Source organism: Balaenoptera ricei, chromosome 7 (assembly GCF_028023285.1).
Source record: "Balaenoptera ricei isolate mBalRic1 chromosome 7, mBalRic1.hap2, whole genome shotgun sequence".
Classification (NCBI taxonomy): domain Eukaryota; kingdom Metazoa; phylum Chordata; class Mammalia; order Artiodactyla; family Balaenopteridae; genus Balaenoptera; species Balaenoptera ricei.
In genome coordinates, this window is record NC_082645.1 from 56,629,359 (window position 1) to 56,653,866 (window position 24,508).

At 37.3% G+C, this 24,508-nt stretch overlaps 1 protein-coding gene and 1 pseudogene across 3 annotated transcripts in view; one reads left to right on the plus strand and one right to left on the minus strand.

Annotated features, from left to right (window-relative positions):
• B3GALT1 (beta-1,3-galactosyltransferase 1) overlaps positions 1-24,508 on the plus strand; it is a 593,789-nt gene that overhangs the window by 394,490 nt on the left and 174,791 nt on the right. The gene's annotated exons all lie outside the window — the stretch shown is intronic.
• On the minus strand, positions 953-1,403 carry LOC132368528 (ubiquitin-conjugating enzyme E2 variant 1-like; annotated as a pseudogene).

The window sequence follows — 24,508 nt, forward strand, 5'->3', positions numbered from 1 at the left end:
GACCCTTCTTTTCACCTTATCAAAACCTGAGCTAAAAAAACGTATCAGCTGATGATGACAGCAGAGGGTGGCAGGGCTGAGCACCCAATATTCATTTCCCAGGCTGGTGGAGAGTAAATAAGTGTGGTTCCAAAACTAAATGAGGGAGGTCAGAGATGCTCTCCAACCTTACCTGATGGCTTCTGGCCAAAGCAAGGAAGTGTCATGGAAAGTGTTGGGTGGTGATGGTGCAAAAAGGGACTTGAGGAGGAGGAAGGACAAAGCAGCACCCCTCAGTTAAGGTGAGGGGATAAGATATGGGGAAATCCCTGAATTCCTCACCAAAGGCCAGTTTCAGAGGGGAGCCGAGGGGGTTACAATCTATGCTTCGGCCAAGGGTGGTAGTGGAGAGTGGGGAGAGGATGATGGCTTGGAAGGGGGGCAGCATTTAAGACTTAAAGAAAGAAACCAGGGGTGCAGACGAAGCACCCCACACACACCCAGCAGGAGTCCCACAGGCTGTGACCTGAAACCTTCACATCTACTCTAAGAAGCCACCCCCAGCTGGAGGGCTGTTGCAGGGAGGGAAGGAGGCATGGGGAGGGTAAGGGGGAGAAGGCAGAGACCCCAGGCCATGTAATCAGCAGCAAGGTGATTGCAGGATGTGTCTTTTGACAGTTGAGTTAGATGTGCCCCGCCGGTTATGATGGGAATCGATTTAAATATACTTTCTTGATCCAGAATTTCAACTATGTGGACAGTGGTTACACTTGACAGGATGATTTGTTACAGCACAGCTTATATATTTCAAATGGAAAGAGTATCAAAAAATTAGTATCATTTACAGTATCTTACGATAAACTGTCTTTGAATGGGAGCTTCCTTTCCAGTACTTTGAGGTCTACAAGACGTATCTAGAAAATTTACTACTGTGGAAAATGAAGACGACTGCTTAAGTTGAATGGGGGGTTTTTCTTTTTGATTAATTGCTGTAACGCTGTCCTTCAGGAGGCTGAGGGAGTTTCATATTTTCTTTAGACATCATTAGGCGCCGAAGCTCTTGCAGGACACCTTTGATGCTATATGAATTCTGCCATTCTGCTAGCACTGATATGGCTCTTGGGTCCACCACTCCATTAGAACTATTAACTCCATTCATATTAATTTTTGTTACAAATCTTACAAAGGGGGGGGTGCTTCTGGGTATTTAGGTCCACATTCTATTTTAAGGCTGTGTATTCAGTTTTCATTAACTGTTCTTAGAGGCCCAATTATCATCCGTGTGCATCTTGTGTCGTGTCTTTGTCATCTTCTAGACTCCAGCTAACTGTGCCATCTCCTACTCCTTTCTGGCCTACTTCGAGTTCTTCCAACAGTGGGAAATTGCGAGGGACTTTTACTCCCTAGCCCGTGGTGACCACCATCTTGCATCACTGTCGCTCAAAGGCCGGCCCCTTCTTCACCCCCAGATTACATTCTTTAGTTCTTCCCACTGACTCCCAGTAAGCCCAGCACTGAGAGATACACATGAACAAGATTAGCACCTTGCACAATACCTTGCTCAGGGTGAATACATATTTTTCACATACATATTTTAAGATTAAGACCAAAATCCTTATACTGAGAGCTCAAAAAGGGTCTAACAAATATCTTTCTTTCAAGATACCTAATTGCCTAATTAGAATTCTTAAAAGTCACAAGAATTATCTACTTCAGAATTATTTTATTAGATATTTGGGTTGTAGTTAGAATATAGTTAGATATTATGATCTAGTTAGTTATCTAGAAAAGCCTTTGGGGTGAATCATTTCTTTTTTAACATCTTTATTGGAGTATAATTGCTTTACAATGTTGTATTAGTTTCTGCTGTATAACAAAGTGAATCAGCTATATGTATACATATATTCCCATATCTCCTCCCTCTTGCATCTCCCTCCCACCCTCCCTATCCCACCCCTCTAGATGGTCACAAAGCACCGAGCTGATCTCCCTGTGCTATGCAGCTGCTTCCCACTAGCTATCTATTTTACATTTGGTAGTGTATATATGTCCGTGCCACAAGGACCTCTGATTAATCAGAAAAATTGTTCCCCTCATTACATTGCTAAAGAAAGATTAAAAAGTAATGACTGATTATTATAGCATTTACTTTTTGCCATTAATCCTAATAGTTAGATAAATTGGAAGTAGGATATTAACTAGTTCTGAATTAAGCTTTGCTGTTTTATTTATCCACGGAAATTATTGTTTTAATTAAAGACACAACCACAGTAAATAGCAATAAGTGGTCTCAAGACCTACGTAAACTACCAGTTACTAGGACTGCGTATATATTAGATACAACTCACATTGGTATTAAAAGAGGAAGGGCCTCTAGGACTGTGAATCAAATATTTTTACTTGTTATTAAGGTGGTGCCTGCCAGCAGACTGCTCACAAATACCCATTCGAGTTATAAAGCAAGAATTTATCTTAGTTTATTAATGGAAAGTTAGTGAGTAGAAAGCATGACCTCTCTCTCTCCTTCTCCCTGCTTCCTATCCCATTATAAATCCACATCTTCATTTTCTTTGGAAAAAAATTTTAGTGTTCCAGTTTATCGTATGTAAGCAGAAGATTAACACTTAGAAATGTAGTTGTAACATAAAATGGCCAGTTAGTAAGCATGGGGCCACGTCTGGACTAAAAAGCATTTTGATGCAGCCTCCAGAGAAGCTTTTGTCGAAGAATAACAAACATATGAAGTAACCAAATAGTCCATCCTGAGGTCAGTTTGTTGAGAGGTCTATAGACCCAGGTTGTCTCAAAGGAGTTGGCAACATCCTGTTTTGGACGTATATAAATAACATGCTGGCAAAAGCATTATTGATGAACTGGCACAATTTGATGAAAATATCAGACCAAAGTGATGAAAGACCAAAGAAGAAAATTACGATTTGCCTGTTTTATAAAACATGGTAATTTTTAAAAAGAATTTATATTTTGACTCTTTTTAAATGCTGGACAATTTGACCTGTAATGAATAGTTGCATATTTGTGATTATATGTCTACAATATATATTAACAAATTATTAAAAACTCTTTGCCTCCAGTACAAAAAAGGGGAAGTTGTAATATATCACTTCCTGAAATTACTTTTGACTGGGTGTCAAGGCACGCAGCTGGAATAGGACCTGATGCTGGAAGTGCATTTTCCCAAATTGTAGACATACAATAACCTGAAGCATCCTGACCAGGACTGTGGTCTGGACCTGCCGGATGAACCCCTCTGTACCTTAATGGCCCAGCCCTTGTGTTGAATGCACACAATGGTCTTCTTGCCTTTGGAGTGCTTTATCACCCTCCATCATTTTCTACAACATGTGAATAAAAATGGCCTCTGTTTGGAAAAGTTAAAGTCAAATCGAGAAATGAACTTGATTCCCAATCCACCATAGTATAAGAGAAACTGAGTGGTTTGAAAATACTTTTGTGTTACTTTGACACACTGGCTCTCAACCCTGTCATACTCCAAGCCCCATTTTTATAGCAAATATTTTATGAGACATGTTTATTTGCCTCAAAGAAATTCCAAGATAAACTACCTGCACAGACTATTTAAAGAAACAAATATAATGCTCTGCCTGTAATATAAAGGAAAAATACATAAATGCCCTGGAATACAACTGCATAGGTGACATAATGAAGTAATCAGACACCTGCATCTATCCAGAGGTAGACTCACTGGAGACTCATAGTGAATGTGGCAGCTACAAAGGCTGACTGATATGGGTGAGTGTATTGGAAACTCAAATGCCTTGTGATGTTACTTTTCAAAATAGTGAACAACTCCTGGCAAAAAAAAATTGAACAAACTACAGCATTTCCTCCATTCACACAGCAGTTCCATTCCTGATAAATTCAGCATACACTAGAACCATACCAAAAATACTTTGTGTATTACTCTGTGTAAAAAAGTTAGGTTACAGGCTTCTGTAATTATACCCAGGTGTTTCACCTTCATGCATATGTGAAAACCAGGTAGAGTGGGGACTACTCTGTACATTGCAGAGTGTCTAGCGTCCCTGGCCTCCACCTACTAAATGCCGGAGCACCCTCTCCATTTTTATGACAACCAAAACCATCTGCAGAGATTCACAAGGCACCCCCAAGGGGTGGTACCAATGCCATTGAGAGCTTTGCCTGGTTCTCAGCATGGCACGTGATCACTCATCACTTCTACCCTACCCCAGTCCTGTTAAAGCCTGAAGTATAGCAATACTGTTCAAGCCTGAAGTATAGCAATACTGACTTCCTATCTATCAGAAAAATTCATACCAAGGGATTTTATAACCTTTGCTAAAAAAAATAAGGAATCACAAAATTATTTTAAAATTCAAGCCTGATCGTGTTTCTTCCTTGATCAAAACTTCAGTGGATATTTACTTATTTATTTAATAGTTGATTTACAATGTTGTGTTAATTTCTGCAGTACAGCAAAGTGACTCAGTTATACGTATATATATACATATTCTTTTTCATGTTCTTTTCTATTATGGTTCATCACAGGATATTGAATATAGTCCCCTGTGCTATAGAGTAGGACCTTGTTGTTTATCCATCCTTGATCATTTTTTAAATTCAAATAGTTTTTAAGGAGCAGATCCTTTTATTCAAACAAAAATCTTACATGAAAACACAATATATAAAAGAGATAAAAGCAGTTCTGCTCTGCTTAGAACTAGGGAGGGGACCTGGCACCATTCCCACACAAGCCTCTCCTTAGCAGTGTCTGAGGCAATCCCACAAAACCTTTCATCTAGGGCTCTAAGGAACACTGTTTGGAAGCCACTTACTTATAGGATTCAGGGTACCAGGCTCTAGCCCCAGAACCCCTCCCTCACAGTTGACGCTCACACTATAGCATCCAACCATACCTGCTAGGGGCCATTTACCTCCAAATGTCTGCTGCCCTTTACCTTTGTTTTCACTGCTTCTTCTCCCCTGAACTCATCTTAATCACCAAGCCTACCCATATTCTATCAGCTCTCTGGGGTGTTTTCCTTCACATAGCTAGGTAATCAGGCTCTTTATTCTCTGTGTTTCCATCTGTTCTGCCATCCATCATGGGTCTAATAATGAATGGCAGCTGGCATTGGTTGATTGCTTGCAATGTACCAGGGCATTTTCTAATCTCTTTCTTGTTTTAACACAAGTCTTCCTCATCCAATGATATGGGTACTAACGGTGTCCCCATTTTATAGATGAGGAAACTGAGGCCCAGCAAAGCTAAACAACTTTCCCAAGGTTGTTTGTAACTTGGAAGTGGAGGAACCACAATCTGAATTTAGGTAACCTATGTGATCTGATTATCATGGCTTTTCTCCCACTATCTTCTTCTACACTGAGAATTCCTTGAAGCATCAGTCACATCTTACTCATCTTCCTGTACCCAGCACTCAATAAGCCTCAAAAAATGCTATTGAAAGAATCAAAATGAGTGCTTCCTTCATAGACTCAGCCCAGTGAGATACTTTAACTCAAAAATTCATAAAATGTTTACTGGCCTTCTTATAATGATTTCTCCTTTTCCCTCTTTCATTACTTTCTTAAAAGCTGATAAAACTAACAATGTTAGATCACAGTGCAGCAAGCACTGTGCAGCTCAGATGGTCATAGGAATTGAAAATATTTAAAAGAAAATTCAATTAATAGATTTATAATTGTTTTCTGAACAAACTTCCAGTGAATATATTAAATGCGCTTATTCAATAGGGAATCTGTTTCATGGAATACATAGTTTTCGTGTTGCTATATTAAATAGGTTTGTTTCCTGTACTAAAATAAGGAATAAATATATTTCTTTTCGGGGGGGGCTTTATATCTTTTTTTTTTTTTTACATTGAGATATAATTGACATATTAGTTTCAGATGTACAACATAATGGTTCAATATTATGTGTTGTAAAATGATCTCCACAATAAATCTACTGAACATCCATCCCCACATACAGTTACAATTTTTTTCCTGGGATGAGAACTTTTAAGATGTCCTCTCTTAGCAACTTTCAAATGTGCAACACAGTGTTGTTAACTATAGTCACCAAGCTGTACATCACATCCCCAGGACTTAGTTATTTTAGGACTGGAAGTTTGTACCTTTTGATCACCTTAGTCCATAATAATTCATAGGAGTATATTCATAGGAATGAATATATTTCTATTTCAACTTTTCCAAAGACTCAGTTTTATTTTTATTAATTGTATGTAATTTCAAACCTTTCTAACCTTTCTTATACCTATTCTTTTACTCACCCACTTACGCAGTTACATTTCTTTTTCCCCAGCATATCTTCTTAATTCAGGCCTTTTGTAGAACTCTCTAAGAATTTTCCAGATCTTGAGATTTCATAGCTTCCAGTAGTTAAGACTGTGGGTCTCAGAATCTGTCAGCCTTGGCTCTGCCTTTTACTAGCGGGATGACACTGAGCAAAGTTACTCATCATCTCTGAGCCGCAGCTTTCTCATCTGTAAAACTGGATTATACTTGTTCCTGTCTCAATGTCTTTAAAATGCTTACCTCTGGGCTTCCCTGGAGGCGCAGTGGTTGAGAATCTGCCTGCAAATGCAGGGGACACGGGTTCGAGCCCTGGTCTGGGAAGATCCCACATGCCGCGGGGCAACTAGGCCTGTGAGCCACAACTACTGAGCCTGCGCGTCTGGAGCCTGTGTTCCGCAACAAGAGAGGCCGCGATAGTGAGAGGCCCGCGCACCGCGATGAAGAGTGGCCCTCACTTGCCGCAACTAGAGAAAGCCCTCTCACAGAAACGAAAACCCAACACAGCCAAAAATTAAGTAATTAATTAAAAAAAAAAAAAAAATGCTTACCTCAATGAGTGGCTCATACTACAGTGCTCAGTAAATGTTAGTTATTTGTAACTTTCATGTTTATCTTGGGGGGAGAGGCTGCTTTTTTAAAATAAGTGTCTCAACTTTCTCTTAGACTGAGTACCCCTTGTTACTTCCCTTCTGGCAAGTAGCATGGACTTCTTTTTTAGCTCCCCTTTATTGATAGAATGTGTTATCTGATATTGGTCTTGCTAACTCATAAACATATGAGTTCTTTCTACTTAATAAACCATGTTAGTGCCTAAATTACTTTTTTTTTTTTTTTTTTAACTGCTCTTTGGTGAAACCTTGGAGCCTGGCATTTTCTAAATGCTGATTGCTTTCTTTTCTCACTCTGGTAATTCATCCCAAACACATACTTTTGATTAAGGATTAGTTCTATATAAATATTTTGTGAATGAAAAATATCACATACAAAGTTAAACCTTTGTTCTGGATGTAGGGAAGATTTATAAATACACATCACATTAGAGTTGCCATATTGTCAAAAACCCAGGAAGAGGACATTTTTGTTTCTCCAGTTCAGTAGGCTGATATGTAAAAAGTCATTCACAAGTCAGTCTGTTTAGATGTTTTGTGTTAAAATTCAGAATGAGAATAAAAATTTAATCTCCCTCTTTCTCTCTCTCTGTCTCTCTCTCTCTCTCACACACACACACACACACACACACACACACGCACACACACACAGAAGATAGTTCTTTGCCTGCCCTCGTAAGCACACATCAAAATCTGCTAGTGGTTTGCATGAGGCACAGGGGCAGGTGGGCAGGCAACCTTTCTAATGACTGAATAACTAAATAACCGTGTTTCCAAAGCATTCAGATCCTGGATGAGGATTTTTTTTTAAGGGGCTGGAGAATTAAACCTATCCCTCCATTTTTGTCCTATGTTATTATGTAGTTAAAATGTTTTTCCAATATCTTCCAAGTTCACAGATTCTGAAAGAGCTAGGTATTTAGGTTTTTAGTGAGTGAAATATATATCTCAAGAGATTCAGATTTGTCTGAGCCAAGGCCGCAGAAAATGCCAGGGGCAGAGCTAGAATGTGGACTTGGAGACATTTCTTACATCTTCCCTGATTACTGATGCAGAATTTACTTTTTTTTCAAAAAACTGAAACCATTAAGAAATCTTTCTCATTATACTTCTGGTGAAATAAAATATATAAAATAAAAATGAAATATAATACAAACTAAGATGCACATAGTTGCAGAAGTTTGGTCTAATATATAGAAATAAAGTACTTTTATGATTTTTCTATGAATGTTTTCAACCATTTAAAAATTTTAAAGCTAAATCATTAATTTTTAAAATTTATAATTGCAAGGTTGCTGTTATTGTTTAACCTGGCATAAAACATGGCAACAAAGGCTGTGGCAAGGAGCCCTGTATTACCAGAAAGGTAGGGGATGGAATGGAATGAAAGTAAGGGGAGGACGTCCAGGGGACTACACTGTGGTTAGCGCACAGCTTAGGAGAGGGCCACGTAATGTGGAAACATTAACCCGATCATAGCGTTTTGCTTTCAAGGAGTGATGCAGCCTCCAGATACAATATTTTTCCATACATCCCCCAAATCTGCTTTACATAAGCATTTTCTGCTGGATCAAGCAAAGAGTTAGAATCCAATTATTTTTTCCTCTTTTGGTTTTAATGACCCCATAGTCTATGAAACCACTGCCATTGTGAAATACCTCGCAACCTTCTCACTCTCCATGAACCTTGTTGACCCTCTGAGAAGAAATTCACATGGCAGCCCATGGGCTTCTTAGGAGTTTCCACGATGGGTAAGGCTGGGGTCTACAAAGTCACACAGATTTGGGTCCCAGATCATCAGCCAAGCTCTGTGAGTTTTTAATGGTGTGACCTTGGCAAGTTAAATTCCTGAGCCTCAGTTTATTAATTTGTAAAGTGAGGATAATCTTACCTCATAGGCTCACCATAAGGATTAAATATGAAGATATATGTGAAAGGCTTAAGCACAGTCCTGACATTTAAATAAGTGGTAGTTACAAATGCTTTGCACTAACTCAAGATCAGACCCACTGAGTAGACATTTTTGTTGAACCATAGAAGTTTCTTTCTCATTTCACTGTACATCACAGACATGATTGATTTGCATAGAAATGGACTTGGTGTTCACCAAATAACCAATAATGATATTGGCTGGTTTATATTAGAGTCATCCCATTTGACTGAACTTTATTAACCACAAATCACAGAGAAAATGAACATGAGCACCAAAGAAATAGAAGGAATTTAAGAAGAAATGTACAATAGGTGTAAATGAGAAAGTAAAATAAGCACTTAATCAAAATAAGCCTAAAGCAGAGTCCTTGTACCTTAGACAAACTGATGCAAAAACTAAATCCTAAACCTCTGCACTCACAGACCTTACATACCTCGCCTAGCTTGCATGGGACTGAGTTTCCTCATTTATAAGATAGGGACTGAATTAAATCATCTTCCGGGCCCCATTCAGTTCTAATATTCTAGACTTGTCTTGAACTGGAGAATGTTAGCAACTTACGTCTCAAAAGCAAATCCAGTGCTTTAAAAAAATCCTATTTCTTTAACTTCTATGAAGCAAGTATAACTGTAATCTTTCCAACTAGCAGTCCTTTCACTCATTTATGCAAAAGCTTTGCGGAATTCAATCTGAAAGACCATGGGCAAACCCAGGTCATATCTCCAAAGTCAAACCGATGGTGGCTGTTGACCAAGAAAAACATCTGGAAAGCCATCTGCTATAGTTCACGCGGGGGCTCTCACATTCAGACTATTCCCCGATAGGACATTCAGTGTCCTAAGTAACCGTGTGACTGCCTGGAGCACCTTTGATGTGGATTTTCTAGGACAAGGATACTGCCAGAGGACAGTGTATTTAAGGATGGCCTTACGGCAAGCAGAGGCGTGCAGTAGGGGCTTTCTGGAAGTTATTTTAAGCCAGAAAGTGCTACTTGCAATCAGCACCGCAATTAATTCATCAGTTTGTGTATTCTAAAACCAAGATTGGAAGGCCTAGTCTGTGTGCATCACAGTAGCAACAGAAGAGCGAGCGTGGGTCCTACTGCTGAGGTGCTCCTGGCGCAGTGCAAGAAGCAGGCGCACAAGCACACAATTGCTGCACGGCGTGGTGAGGCCCAAAGCAGAGGAGCCAGCCCTGAATCCAAGGCTGATGCATAAACTCTGTCATCAATGCAGTTTGTTTTCAGAACAGTGAAGGGTGATGCTGAACTGTACTTTCTTTTGGTCTGTTTTCCATTGAACCATTCTGTAAAGTGATCTCATTAAGATAAATCATATTGAATCAGTTCCATATTCAAATAATTCCAGAATAATGAATTTTTATGTAAAAAAAAAATCACAGCTATTTTGCTTCCTGTCTTTTCCATCCAATTGGGGACCAAGTCCTTTAATGTTTCCCTTGTTATTATATGACTCCCTTCTTCCCATCCTGTTCCTATTGCCCTAGATTTCATCCTCTTTGTCTCTTGCTTTGACTCTTGTGCCCTCCCTGTCTGTGCTTGCCTAGTTCCAATTCATTATCACCTTTGTGACCTGATATTTTAACTAAACTATTTTGATCCAATGGAATAAGCTTTCTCAAAAAGACAAAATAAATAAAATATTAAACTTTCAACCAGTTAAAATATCAAATAAGGTGTGAAACTAATTCTTCATATGAATCCTAAATGTTATTTCATCTCACCCCATCCTTCATCCCATAATTGATGGCATGTCAAAAAACTGGTCCAGTTTGCATTGGAAAAGTAAAATCTCCTGCCTCTCCTCACATGGCTACCAGAGCACTTCTCCTAAAACATTTAACCCCTCACCCTGCTCGTTTGCTTAAAGCTCTTCAATGACCTCTGATGTTGCCAAAGAAAAGGGTTTCAAACTTGAACATGTGTGGGAATAATCTAAGCGTTTTTTGTTGTTGTTGTTGTTTTAAAGCAGAGTCTCAAGGCTAAACCCTCCCAAGATTCTGATTTAGTAGTTCTGGGGTGTAGAGCCTAAAAGATCCAGCCCACTATGGCATGGGTGCCCTCTTTCCTGGCATCTCCTCCAGTTCTACTCTTCCCTTGCTGTAAATTCCTTGCAGACAAGAACCTACTATGTCCCCGTACCTAGCAATAAATGGATGGCTCAGGAAATTGATGGCTTTCCATAATTACCTTTAAATGAAAGAAGGAAGCAATATGTATACTCAAAATTATTCTGGCTGATTTGATAAAACTAGAAAAGTGAGATTTTGACAAATATCTGAAATGAATGCATCAATTGGTCGAAGATTGAAAGAAAACATATGGAGCATTCAGCTTTGGTTGTGAGTAACATCTATTTCTGATTATCCTTAGGGAAGAAAATTCTAATGTATGATGATTGTGATTATTGTGAAGATGGTTTATAAACATATAGGTTTTGAGAAAAGCGATTCACTTGCTTTTCATTTTCAGCGTTGTTAATTTACAAAGATTCCCTAAACGCTTTAAGGCAGTTAGAGCAAGAATAAAATTATGTTGCTCATTTGTGACAGGGTATTAAGGTTGTCAGGCACAGTGCCTCCTTAATGTGCTTATTTTTAATTACATAGTGGTGATAGGCACCAAAGACTTTCTGAGGAAGGTGTGGAGGTGATCCAGATGGATGTGAACCTGGCCTTCTTCGAAGTTCATAAAGCCCTGCCCCTGTACAGTTCCAGCCAGGGGAATCTTGCTGTAACCCACTTAGCCAGGATGTTGAATCTGTTATAAAGTGATAGTGCCGACACAAATACATCTACGGCGATCCAGGTACTGAAGTGCCATGTGTGATTCCATGCAAGGAACTGTGGTTCACAAGATCATAAAAGAATAAAAATTATTGTTATTTTATTTTTGTATTTTGGCCATAGCGAATGGGAAGATATATTAATGCATCCACACTGACGTGTGTGTTCTTCTCTCTATGTGGAACATTTTCCCTCTTCACACAACTATTTCTTGCTTATCCTTTAGATCTCATCTTGGAATCAGTATTTTCTGGGAACCCTTCCTGGGCACCACCACTGGGGTTGATAACCCTTTGTGAATGTCATCTCTCTGCATTCCCTCATTCTGGTCTTTATCACAGCACCTAGTGCGATCCATTGAAATTACACATTTACTCGTTGGCCTCCCCATTTGACCATGCGAAAGAAATGCTATCATATTCTCCATTGTACCCGCAGTGTCTAGAATAAAGCCTACAGTAAGACAAATATAGAATAAACATTTGTCAAGTGAATCAATGATTTATGTGTATTTATTAGATCCAAATCACTTAGTATCATCACAGCCTAAAAATTACTTCAATTTTTATCTTGTTCTCCTTGTTTTAGTACTTCCGGCCCTAAAAAATTACCCAGTGTCTGATTTAACTTCTAAAGAGGCGTAAATTGTATAGATTGGAAGGTCTAGGAGGGCAACAATCTGCCTTCAGTCCTGGCTCTACCACCAACTAGCTAAGTGATTTTTACAGATCACTATGCCTTTCTGTTGTTTATTTTCCTCACTTAGAAGAGTGGATTTCCAGCCCAAAGATTCCATAAGTCCAAAAAAGAAAATCTTCATATTTCAGGCAAAATACCTACTCCAGTGATAAGTCTAAGCCTTGATTGTTCTCCAGCTATGTGACAGAAGTTTTCTTGGTGATATTTTGTAACACTAACAAAGATCCAGTGGCTTTAAGCACATAGCATTTTTTCTGTATTCTAAGCAGAATTAATATGAAAAGGTAAAGGTGACTTTGTGCCTAGTGGTGATGGCAGCAGCTTGGTGGTCAAATCAGGTAGCACTGATGCCAAATGTGGGCGGATTTGTTAACAAAGTTCACACAGCCATCTGTGGTACATGTGTTGCTGTCCCGTCAGTTAATCATCGCCATCTGGGGCTCATGAAAAGTGGACAAATGACAGTGAAAGGTATGAAATCGACATCAACCACACCACTGGATAGGAGTTACAACATGACCTCTTCCTTCTCTAAACTGTAGAAATTGGGCAACAACACATTACCTTCATTTCCTCTCAGTTTATATAAGCGTCTAAGAATATAACAAAATGTTGTACATGGAAATCTTGGTAAGTTGTAAAATGATTATGCAAATGTTAGTTCTTACACAAAATCAGACTGTCACAGAGCCATCCGTGAAACACCCTGAGAGTCAGTCAGTCTATAAATATTTATTGAGCACATAATATGTGTCAGATACAGTTCTAGGCATGGTGCTGAAAGAAGCTTGTCCATTATTCTAGGTAGTGTAAACAGAAAACAAACATAGGAAAATAAATAAGCAGACAAACAGATGAACAAATTATCTTGAGAGGGCTATTTTAGCAAGGCTCTCAAGGAAAGACCTAAAAGGTATCCTTTGAATTGAGAGCTGTTAAGATCTGAGGAAGTTCATCCTAAGCAGGTACAAAGGCCCTGAGGTAGGAATGAGCTTGGCATGTTTAAAGAATGGAAATAGGCTGCTGAGGCTAGGAAACAGGCTCCTGAGGCTAGAAAATAGAGAAGGATGCACAAGAGGTAGAATATGAGACAGAGACAGAGGAAGGGGCCAAGGGAAGGAGTTTGGGTTTTAGTCTATGCAGTGGAACACCACTGGAAAATCTAGAGCACTGTGGCCATACACCTAGTGGTCCCAAACTACTGCTCTCTGATCTACTTTTTCCCTCCAGAGGAAAGGGCTACACAGACAAGCAGTCTCTCCAGCAAATTTAAACCAACTAAGAACACACAATGTTTTGTTTGCTTTCTAAAACCTATTAAATATTTTATTCTACCTGCTTCACTTAAATGAAAAGGTCACTTTTAATTATTTTATTATTGATTTGCTTTACTGAAAATCAAAATAAGATCAGGAGTCATTTGCAATAAGTAGTGACTATCAGTTTGTGATCCTGGAATTCAAAGTGACGGATTATTAGAATTCTTTCCCTGCTTTGACTTGTTAATTATTTTTAATATTCTGTTTTGAGAGAAATTCGAGGTAGGAAGATTAGACAGTGCATTAGGATTTATGAGCAGCCCGTTTTAACAAAAACTTTTAAGACTTTATGCAAAATTAGTTTTCCTAATAAAAACATATGCTGCATGCCATCCTGATATTCTCATACATTTATCCACAATTTTTTACTGGGCCTTCTAGTCTTACATTTTATTTAGAATCTGATCTTATAGTTTTCATCCGAGTAAAAATCTCATCTATTTAAATTTAAAATTTTAATTTTTAAAAATTTTTTTAATTAATTTTTTATTGAAGTATAGTATGTTGTGTTAATTTCTGCTGTACAGCAAAGTGACTCAGTTACACACATATATACATTCTTTTTTATATTCTTTTCTATTATGGTTTATCCCACGATATTGAATATAGTTCCCTGTGCTATACAGTAGGACCTTTTTGCTAAATTTAAAATTTTAATAATCAAAAGTGAAACACAATATTAGAAAATTCAGTGCTGCTTTATTAATTCATGTGTATTTCTATCTGATTAGCCATTAGAAGAATCTATATACATTTTTTTGTGTTTTAATTCCATAAAATTTTTAAAGAGTATGATTTTAAAGGTCAAACCTGAGTTACCAGGATCAAACCAATTCTTTCTCCTTGTTAGATTGTTACTTATTGAAAGATTTTATTTTTGTTTTTTTTTTTTTGTTTTTTTTTTTGTTTTTTTTTAAATTTTATTTATTTATTTATGGCTGTGTTGGATCTTCGTTTCTGTGCGAGGGCTTTCTCTAGTTGCGGCAAGTGGGGGCCACTCTTCATTGCGGTGCGCGGGCCTCTTATTATCGCGGCCTCTCTTGTTGCGGAGCACAGACTCCAGATGCGCAGGCTCAGTAATTGTGGCTCACGGGCCTAGTCGCTCCGTGGCATGTGGGATCTTCCCAGACCAGGGCTCGAACCCGTGTCCCCTGCATTGGCAGGCAAATTCTCAACCACTGCGCCACCAGGGAAGCCCTTTATTTTTGTTTTTAATTGGAAAGAACAATATTTGAATAAACTTAAACTCCTCAAAGCTAGTCAAGTCTTTAAAAAATCGTATTTAAGCAATCCGGAGTGTGCAAAATCATATGTGGGTCCCATACCGGCTCATTCCAACATGGCTGCATGCCCTCAGGCATGCACACACAGAGTAAATTAATATCTTCATTCCCTAATGTACGAGGGTCCTAGAAAAGTGATGACCAAGTATAAATTTTTGGGTGCTGACTGTTCTTCATTTAGGGCCACTGCTTCCTCTCTGCAAAGTTCACCTCTGAGCAAGTCAGTGTGGACTCCCTGTAATGTAATGTGCAACAATCACAACTTCACACAGAGAGAAGCTGAAGGGGTGCCATGTCGAGGCAGACATTTTTAAATCAGCCAGGAAGAGGTGTTTGTTACCATTTGAGCATTTTTCAATATTCTGATGTGGGTGTGCTTAAGAGGTCTCAATATCGATTCAGACATCTTATAATTTAGAAAAAGCTTTCCGACTTATTTAATGATATTAATAAATTTTGCTGTGTATCTGAGTTACAAATTCCTATACAGAACTTGAAAAGCTCTATTAGACAAGTGTTGGCCTTTTTTTTTTCTTTCCAAACTGCCTTTGGAGGAATTAGGAAACAGAATAGATGTTCTATAGCCAGCAACTCTCTTGTGTTACTCTTTTGAAAGAGTGAACTTGAGACTTATCATATAACCAGTGCTTTAAACAAAAATTATAGAGTATCCTGAATTGCTTAAGCTACATCTCTAATTTAACAGTGAACATATTTAAATGAAGATGAGCTAAAGGGTTTGGTAGTCATGGCAACATGATATGAAAATATACCATGTCATTCAAGTCTATTAGAAAAAAATATATTATCATTCCAAAGGTTTCTGTTGCTACTTTAAATACTGACTGTAGAAGAGAAAAGAAAAGAAGAGGATGAGAGAATAGATGAGCCATGAAATATTCTAATTTTTTTATTACAAAAATGCTGGTTTGAAAATAATGTTATCTAAATTCTAAATAAATTTAACTACAAACAAATTTGATATTAAAAATAAAGAATATGAGAAAATAAACAGATATCAGATTTGCTGCTTGACAAAAATATGTTAAATCTACTTCCTGCAAGTAAGCTTCTAGAAGTGAAGAGTAATTTCATATTTTTAAGATTTAAATAAGTTGCTTTTAGAGCACATAATTTCTGACTATTCATATGAGGAACAAAACCTCAAAAACACAACTTTAACTAAGTTTAAACAAACATGTGAGATATTCAGAGCTTTATTCAAAATCAGGTGATTAAATAGTGATTATTATAGATAATTTAAAGCACAGAAAGACAAAAATGTGAATCATCCAAATATCATATTCATAAAAAATACCAGCTAACATTTTGAAGTCTATTCTTAAAATTTTTCTGTGCTAGAAATATCTAGCTGTACATTTTTTCTCATAAAAATAGAACAACACTATACTTTTTGTCTATAATTTGAAAGCCTGAGAGCCTGGCTTTTATGTCAGACACACTTGGATTCTAGTTTCACCTCTCATTCCCACTCCCAAAGGTGTGTTTTGAAGCCTGTCTGAGCCTCGACTCCCTTATGTGAAAAAAGAATAGAATAAAAGCACCTCTAGCAAAGGACCATTTTCAGACCAGGAGAGATCTAAAAAAAGACAGTCAATAGATGCTATAACAGATCTGACAGAATATTAGAATTTTCTGCCAAAGATTTTAATGCAGTCATGATAAAAATGCTTCAACAAGCAATTATGAACACACTTAAAACAAATGAAAAAAGTGGAATCTCAGTAAAGAAATAGAAAATGTAAAGAAGAACCAGATGGAAATTTTAGAACTGAAAAATACAATAACTGAAAATGTTAAAACTAAGTAGATGGACCCAACAATAGAATGGAGGGGACAGAGGGGGGGAAAAAAAACTGAACTGAAAGAACAACAGAAATTACTCAGTCTGAACAATTGAGAAGAAATTGACTTAAAAAAAAAAATCAACAAAGCCTCAGGGACCTGTAGTTAATACAAAAGGTCTAATATCCATATCATCAGATTCCTGAAAGGAGAGGAGAAAGAAGGCAGTACTGAAAAAATATTCAAAGAAATAATGGCTGAAAATTTCCCAAATTGGACCCCAAAAAAGTAAACTTATAGATTCAAGAAGGTGAACAAACCCCAAACAGAATAAGTCTAAAGAAATCAACACCAAGAAACGTTATAGTCAAACTTCTCAAATATAAAGACAAAAAAAAAAAAAAAAAAATCTTGAAAGCAGCAAGGAGAAATAACTCATTTATAAGGGGAAAACAATTTGAATGACAATGGATTTCTCATCAGAAACCATGGAGGCCAGAAGTAAGTGACACAACATTTTTAAATGCTGGGGAAAAAAAAAAGAAAGAAAAGAACTATTAACCCAGAATCCTACATTCAGCAAAACATATCCTTCAGGAATGAAGGGGAAATCAAGACATTCTCAGATGAGGGAAAACTAAGAAAACTTGTGACCGCAGACCTACTTTAAAAGAATGGCTTCAGCAAGTTCTCTAAACAGAAAGGAAACAATAAAAGGAGAAATTGTAGAGCAGCAGGAAGGAAGAAAGAAAATGGTAAACAAAAATATGGGTAAATACAGTAGACTTTCCTTTTCTTCCTGAGTCTTCAGCAAGGGGTGAAGGCTAATCTCCTTATAAGGATTTCTGGACTCCAAAAGACATGAAGACTCATTGGAGGTCGGGTACAGAGAGTGATGTGATCTGATCTGACATTTAAGAGGATCTTTCTGGCTGCTGTAGGGACACCAGAGTGAAAGCAGGGAGACCAGGACACAGTAATCCAGAGTGAAGTGATGGAGACCTAGACCAGGGTCTCTGCAGAGAAGGTGATAAGAAGTGATCTATTTCTGGGTACATTTTGAAGGTAGTGTCAACAGGATTTGCTATTGATGATTGTATAGCAAGAGAAAAGGAGCAGCTTCATCAAGGACAATGATAAGATTTTTGTTTACAACAACTGGAAGAATTGCTAGCAACTAATGGAAGAGGCTGCTGGTGAAGCAGACAGTGGGGGAAGATCATGAGTTTAGTAAATAAGCCTATGAGAATTAAAATTTCAGAATATTTGAATTCCCTGATTATCTTCTCATGCAAACATCCAAAGAGCCACATTTATCTATTTGTGTATTAGTGCCACTCTCAAGTTTGGCAATTTGGAAATATTCAAGGCCATTAACTAAGATTTGAGCGATATATACCCAGTGATGCAATACAAGAGAAAAATGACAAAAACTGTAACTGAATGTTCAGATTCCATGATTTTAAAAAAACAGTGAAAGTAAATATTTAATACACAAAACTATGAAAATTTATAAACATGATAAAATGCCAAATAAAAATTAACTATAAAATATGAATAAGCATACCTTAATATTCCAATGAAAATAATTACTAGGTAAAATTAATTACAATAAAATGTTCAAGTGTAACAAACTATTTATAGCATAAAAATGAATAAAATTCAACCCATAATATTTTAAAAGAAAGTGAAATAACATTTTTCAAAAAGTGAAATCTTTAAAAAGCAAAGAATATTAATGATGTCATTGTAGAGTTTCAAGTATATTTTTGGTGCACATTTTCTAGCTCTTGCATAAAAGTCTTTGAGTCAAAAAGTGTTTGGGGAAGAGTGAGAACATAATTATAAACCAAGTCCAAATACTTTCCTTTGACTCTTTCATTTTCAAACAATTTTGTGCATTGTTTGATACCTTTGGAGATTTTTTTCCATATTCAGCTGTTCTGGCATTTTGTACCATTTGGAAGAATTAAAATACTGATATTTTGGTTGGTATTCTTATTGTTATTTCAGACCTTTGAAAAAATCTGAAACTTGAATGGAATGGAAAAATTGATATCTAAATTCACGAATAAATAACTTTTTGTTCTAGTGTCTTTTTAAGTAATTACAGCTAAATTCTAAAAAGCCTAAAATCCTCACAAGTAGTTTAAGGTCTTGTTCTGTTGCATTTTTTCCCTCTTCAGAGCTAGTCAGAACTTATCTTTATATTTGCATCAGTATCACTTTTGTTCCAAAGTGCACTGAATTTAAACTGGCTTTGACCTATTAATCCTTCCTACACGGGATGGGGACTCTTTTCTAACTACAGCTAAACATCCCATCTGCAAGTGTGACATTTATCTATATTGCCTACAGGTCCCATTGAAAAGTTATATTTTCTTTTAACTGTGCAACCACTTTGTTTTTGCCATGAAAACATACTCAAAATAAGCTAACTTGTATTTTTTCACATTCAGTAAAATTAATACCAACAAAATACAGATCATTACATGAAAATATTTTTTAAAATAGAAATTGCCTCTGTTGTAAAGTATGTGTGTGTTGGTCTAAGTGCCTTCCATCTGCCAAGCCCCTTTGCTCAAACATCGCCCTTGGTCCTCGTAACCACACCATCAGCAGCAAGATGGAGATAGGATATATAACATTGCATAATACAGAATTCAGGTGGAAGACTGCTTCTCAGCTTGCACTTTTCCTGTCACATCTTTTGCCTCTTTCTTCTTGCTACGTGTTTAAATTGATTTAATGAACCGAGTAATTCAAGTATCTTAATTTGGTCTGTGAGCTTTTCTGTTCCCTGGCCTTTGGGGTAATTTGCTTGACCATGCACTTAGAGTCTACCTTGCATCATATCCATATGACATAACTCTCATAATATCAGTATATATGTGCATCACCATAAATAAAAAGGTTTAACCACTCAGAATTCATTAGAAGATTTTGTTTCTTTGTACTCTGTTGAACAAACAGAATTTTTTGTTTTAGGGAAATGTAAATTTTTTAAATAATTTTTAATTGGAGCACAGTTGATTTACAATGTTGTGTTAGTTTCAGGTGTACAGCAAAGTGAATCAGTTATACATATACATATATCCACGTTTTTTTAGATTCTTTTCCCATATAGGTCATTACAGAGTATTGAGTAGAATTCCCTGTGCTATACAGTAGGTCCTTATTATTTATCTATTTTATATATAATAGTGTGTATATATCAATCCCAATCTTCCAATTTATCCCTCCCCCTCCTTTTCCCCCTGGTAACCATGAGTTTGCTTTCTACATCTGTGACTCTATTTCTGTTTTATAATAAGTTCATTTGTACCATTTTTTTAGATTCCACATATAAGCAATATCATATGATTTTTGTCTTTCTCTGTCTGGCTTACTTCACTCAGAATGACAATCTCTAGGTGTATCTACATTGCTGTATCTATAATGCTATGTCATTCTTTTTTATGGCTGTGTAATGTTCCATTGTATATATGTACCACATCTTCTTTATCCACTCTTCTCTCGATGGACGTTTAGGTTGCTTCCATGTCTTGGCTATTGTAATTAGTGCTGCAATGAACATTAGGGTGCATGTATCTTTTCAAATTATGGTTTTCTCCAGATATACGCCCAGGAGTGGGATTGCTGGGTCATATGGTAGTTCTATGTTCAGTTTTTTAAGGTACCTCCATACTATTCTCCATAATGGTTGTACCAATTTACATTCCCACCAACAGTGCATAAGCGTTCCCTTTTCTCCACACGCTCTCCAGCATTTATTATTTGTAGTTTTTTGATGATGGCCATTCTGACCAGTGTAAGGTGATACCTCACTGTAGTTTTGATTTGCATTTCCCTAATAATTGGTGATGTTGAGCATCTTTTCATGTGCTTTTTGGCCATCTGTATGTCTTCTTTTGAGAATTATTTCATTCTCTGCTGTATCATCAGCACTTGAACTTTGCCTAGTACATAGTCGGATATTCAATACACATTTGCTAAATAAATGTGTAATATGAGTTTCATGTATTTGAGAACATTTAATTCTGCTGTGGAAGACAAGAAAATGGTACAGTTATGAGTAACTTAGTGTCTTATAAGGCGTAGGCAAAATTCATAAGCTGTGTTAGGTATAAAGATAATGAATAAGCAAGTAGTGTGTGAAACATAGGCAGAACTATAAGACCTATAGATATGGATATAGGTATAGATGTTAGTTACCTATGAGACAAATTGGTCATGGATAAAGTAAGTAAAGCATGTGTAACTAAGCACCTCTTATGCATCACATGCTAAATACATGTGAGGCATATGGGATGCTCCATATGTGGATTATTAAGTTGACCACCTTTTAATGACATACATCCTGGCAAATGAAACATATTGCTGCTCATCAGGCTAAACCTTTAACTGTGGCCAGGAGTACTTGCCTCTGTTGTAAAGTATGTGTGTGTTGGTCTAAGTGCCTTCCATCTGCCAAGCCCCTTTGCTCAAACATCACCCTTGGTCCTCGTAACCACACCATCAGCAGCAAGATGGAGATAGGATATATAACATTGCATAATACAGAATTCAGGTGGAAGACTGCTTCTCAGCTTGCACTTTTCCTGTCACATCTTTTGCCTCTTTCTTCTTGCTATGTGTTTAAATTGATTTAATGAACCGAGTAATTCAAGTATCTTAATTTGGTCTGTGAGCTTTTCTGTTCCCTGGCCTTTGGGGTAATTTGCTTGACCATGCACTTAGAGTCTACCTTGCATCATATCCATATGACATAACTCTCATAATATCAGTATATATGTGAATATGTATTACTTTGTAAAAAAAAAGAGCATGAATACTCATTTTTTTTAAATTTAGAGCTCAGCACAATTCCCACTTTTTCTTCCCTTAGAGTTGGTTTGAGAACCAAAGTTTGCTTGTTATTAACATAGTTGGTATAAGCTTTGTAAATGCCCCATAGTTTAAATTTTATGTCTTTCTTTGCACTTAAACAGGCATTTTCACTTTAATAGATTTGGATATATTTCTGATTAATAATAATTTTAAAATAATAGAACTTTTCAAGAGTTTTAAAATTATCCCAAATCATAAAAATCAAATGCCAAGTGTCATCTAGTTGATAACTATAAATAAATGATTCTAAAAGAAAATAATATCTTAATTTTTTAAAATCATTGAATACTGCTATTTTAACTCAGTTAAGACATCATAGCCCGAGGGTAATCCAGGAGAAAACTGATGAGATGGGCTCTTCTTTCAAGTTCCCTAGATATGCAATTCAGGCCAATTTCCAACAAGTTTTATGAGCCATAAAAAGGAAGGAAGTTTGCAAGAGTGCAGACTGACAGCATGATAAGTAGAATTATAGCTCTTAAGGAAGCAGGAGCAACATAAGGGGTTGCTGAACTTGTGATTGAATCATCTGAGGCTATCAGTGGGAGCATTGAGATGTTGGTAAACTAAATGAGAATTCACAGTCCAAGAATGTCCAAGGTCCTGGTGCAAAACCCTGTAGAGAGTTTGGCTAAATGGTTGTCTAATCTCAGTCATTTCAAAAGCCTTTATTTATTTATTTTTATTATTTTTTTTTAATTAATTAATTTATTTATTTATTTTTGGCCGTGTTGGGTCTTCGTTTCTGTGCGAGGGCTTTCTTTGGTTGTGGCGAGCGGGGGCCACTCTTCATCGCGGTCGCGGGCCTCTCACTGTCGCGGCCTCTCTTGTTGCGGAGCACAGGCTCCAGACGCGCAGGCTCAGTAGTTGTGGCTCACGGGCCCAGTTGCTCCGCGGCATGTGGGATCTTCCCAGACCCGGGCTCGAACCCGTGTCCCCTGCATTGGCAGGCAGACTCTCAACCACTGCGCCACCAGGGAAGCCCAAAAGCCTTTATTTTTAAAGAACCAGACTCCCAATTGAATACCAACTTGAAAATCAGTGAGAGATAGAAACAAAAAAAGATATTAACAGATGTTGTACCAGATGCTAATGAGTGAGGTAGTCTCTCTAAGCATAGGAAGCAGAAACCTAATATTTAAAAGGCACAAACCCTTGGGTTCATCCCTTCTTAAAGCCCCTTAGTGGAAAATTACGAATGACCTTGAAAAGGCAAGGAAATCAGTAGAACTTTAGGCTTCATCCAGCTTTATGAAGAGTGGCAAATAATGTCAGAAAGAGAAAGACAAATACCATATGATATCACTAATATGTGGAATCTGAAATATGACACAAATGAACTTGTCTATGAAACAGAAACAGACTCACAGACATAGAGAACAGACATGTGGTTGCCAAGGGAGAGGGAGAGGGAGGGAGGGATTGATTGGGAGTTTGGGATTAGCAGATGCAAACTATTATATATAGAATGGATAAACAACAAAGTCCTACTGTATAGCACAGGGAACTATATTCAATATCCTGTGATAAACCATAATGTCCAAGAATATGAAAAATAATATATATGTATAAATGAATCACTTTGCTCTACAGAAGAAATTAACACAACATTGTAAATCAACTATACTTCAATAGTAAAATAAATTTTTTTTTAAAGTGGCAAATAATGAAAAAGACTGTCTTCTTTATTGTGGTCTATCGACATATATTCTGCTTTGAAAGCAGTGGCATAATTTGGAGGAAAGGAATTCTCCCAGTGATGCTTCATTCAGTAGGTGACAAAAAGAAATACCCCTTTTATAGACTGAATACACTAATGACAAGTTCAGATATTTCACCTTGCTAATTGGCACTACAGATAATGCCTATACTTTCTAAATGTAAGCTGCTATCTGATTTCTTTACAATGTTTGATACTGTAGATTGTCCTCTACTTGAAATATCTCTTTCCCCTGCTTTCATAGTACTACGTTTCCAATCTATTTCCAGCCCTCCTAGATTTCTGTTTCTTCTACTTTATTAGTTAGCTATTGCTGTGTAACAGACCACCATAAAACATAGAGGCTTAAAACAACAATTTATTCACAATACTATTGGTCAGCCGGTCTAAGCTGGGTGATTCTTCTTTTCCATGTGATATTGGCTGGGGTTCCTTATGCAGCTATATTTAGTAGGAGCTCAGCTGGGCCTGGAACTTCCAAGTTGGCCTCACTCACATCTTTGCAGTCTCATCTATGGTGATAGGAACTGGTTAAGGTTGGCTGGGCCTTTCTTTCCATCAAGATATCAGGAATGGTGGTGCAAGCCTCTAAATGGAAGCTGCAAGACCTTCCGAGATCTAGGTCTGAAAATGCTCCAGTGTTGTTTCTACTACGTTCTATCAGTAAAAGCAAGTCACCAGTGTCAGGGAGGCAGCCAAGATGCAGGGTAAGGGGCCATAGACTATACCATATAATGAGAAGAATGGCAAAGAATTTGCAGCCCTCGTTAATACAGCACATCCATCTATTCCTCTATGTCTTCCCAACCAATTAGTATTTCTGTTGCTGAAGATTTGGACCTTAACTCTACTTCTCTCCTTTAAAATTTCCTCATTTAGAGAACTTCATCCGAAAGCTCTTCAATATCCCCTGACACTTTCTGTATTTTGACCCTACTGATTGCTTTCATCCCCAGAATGAGCCATGCTGTCTGACGTGACCTTTGCTCAAAACACTCCCTACCTTATCACTCTTCTCTCCACATCTGATTTACTCCTAATCTCTCTGTAGATCTCAAATTAAGCATCACTTCTACAATATGTTCTCTAATCATCCAAGTCACAGTTAAGTGGTATCCTATGCCCTCCAATAAACTTTCATCTTCCCT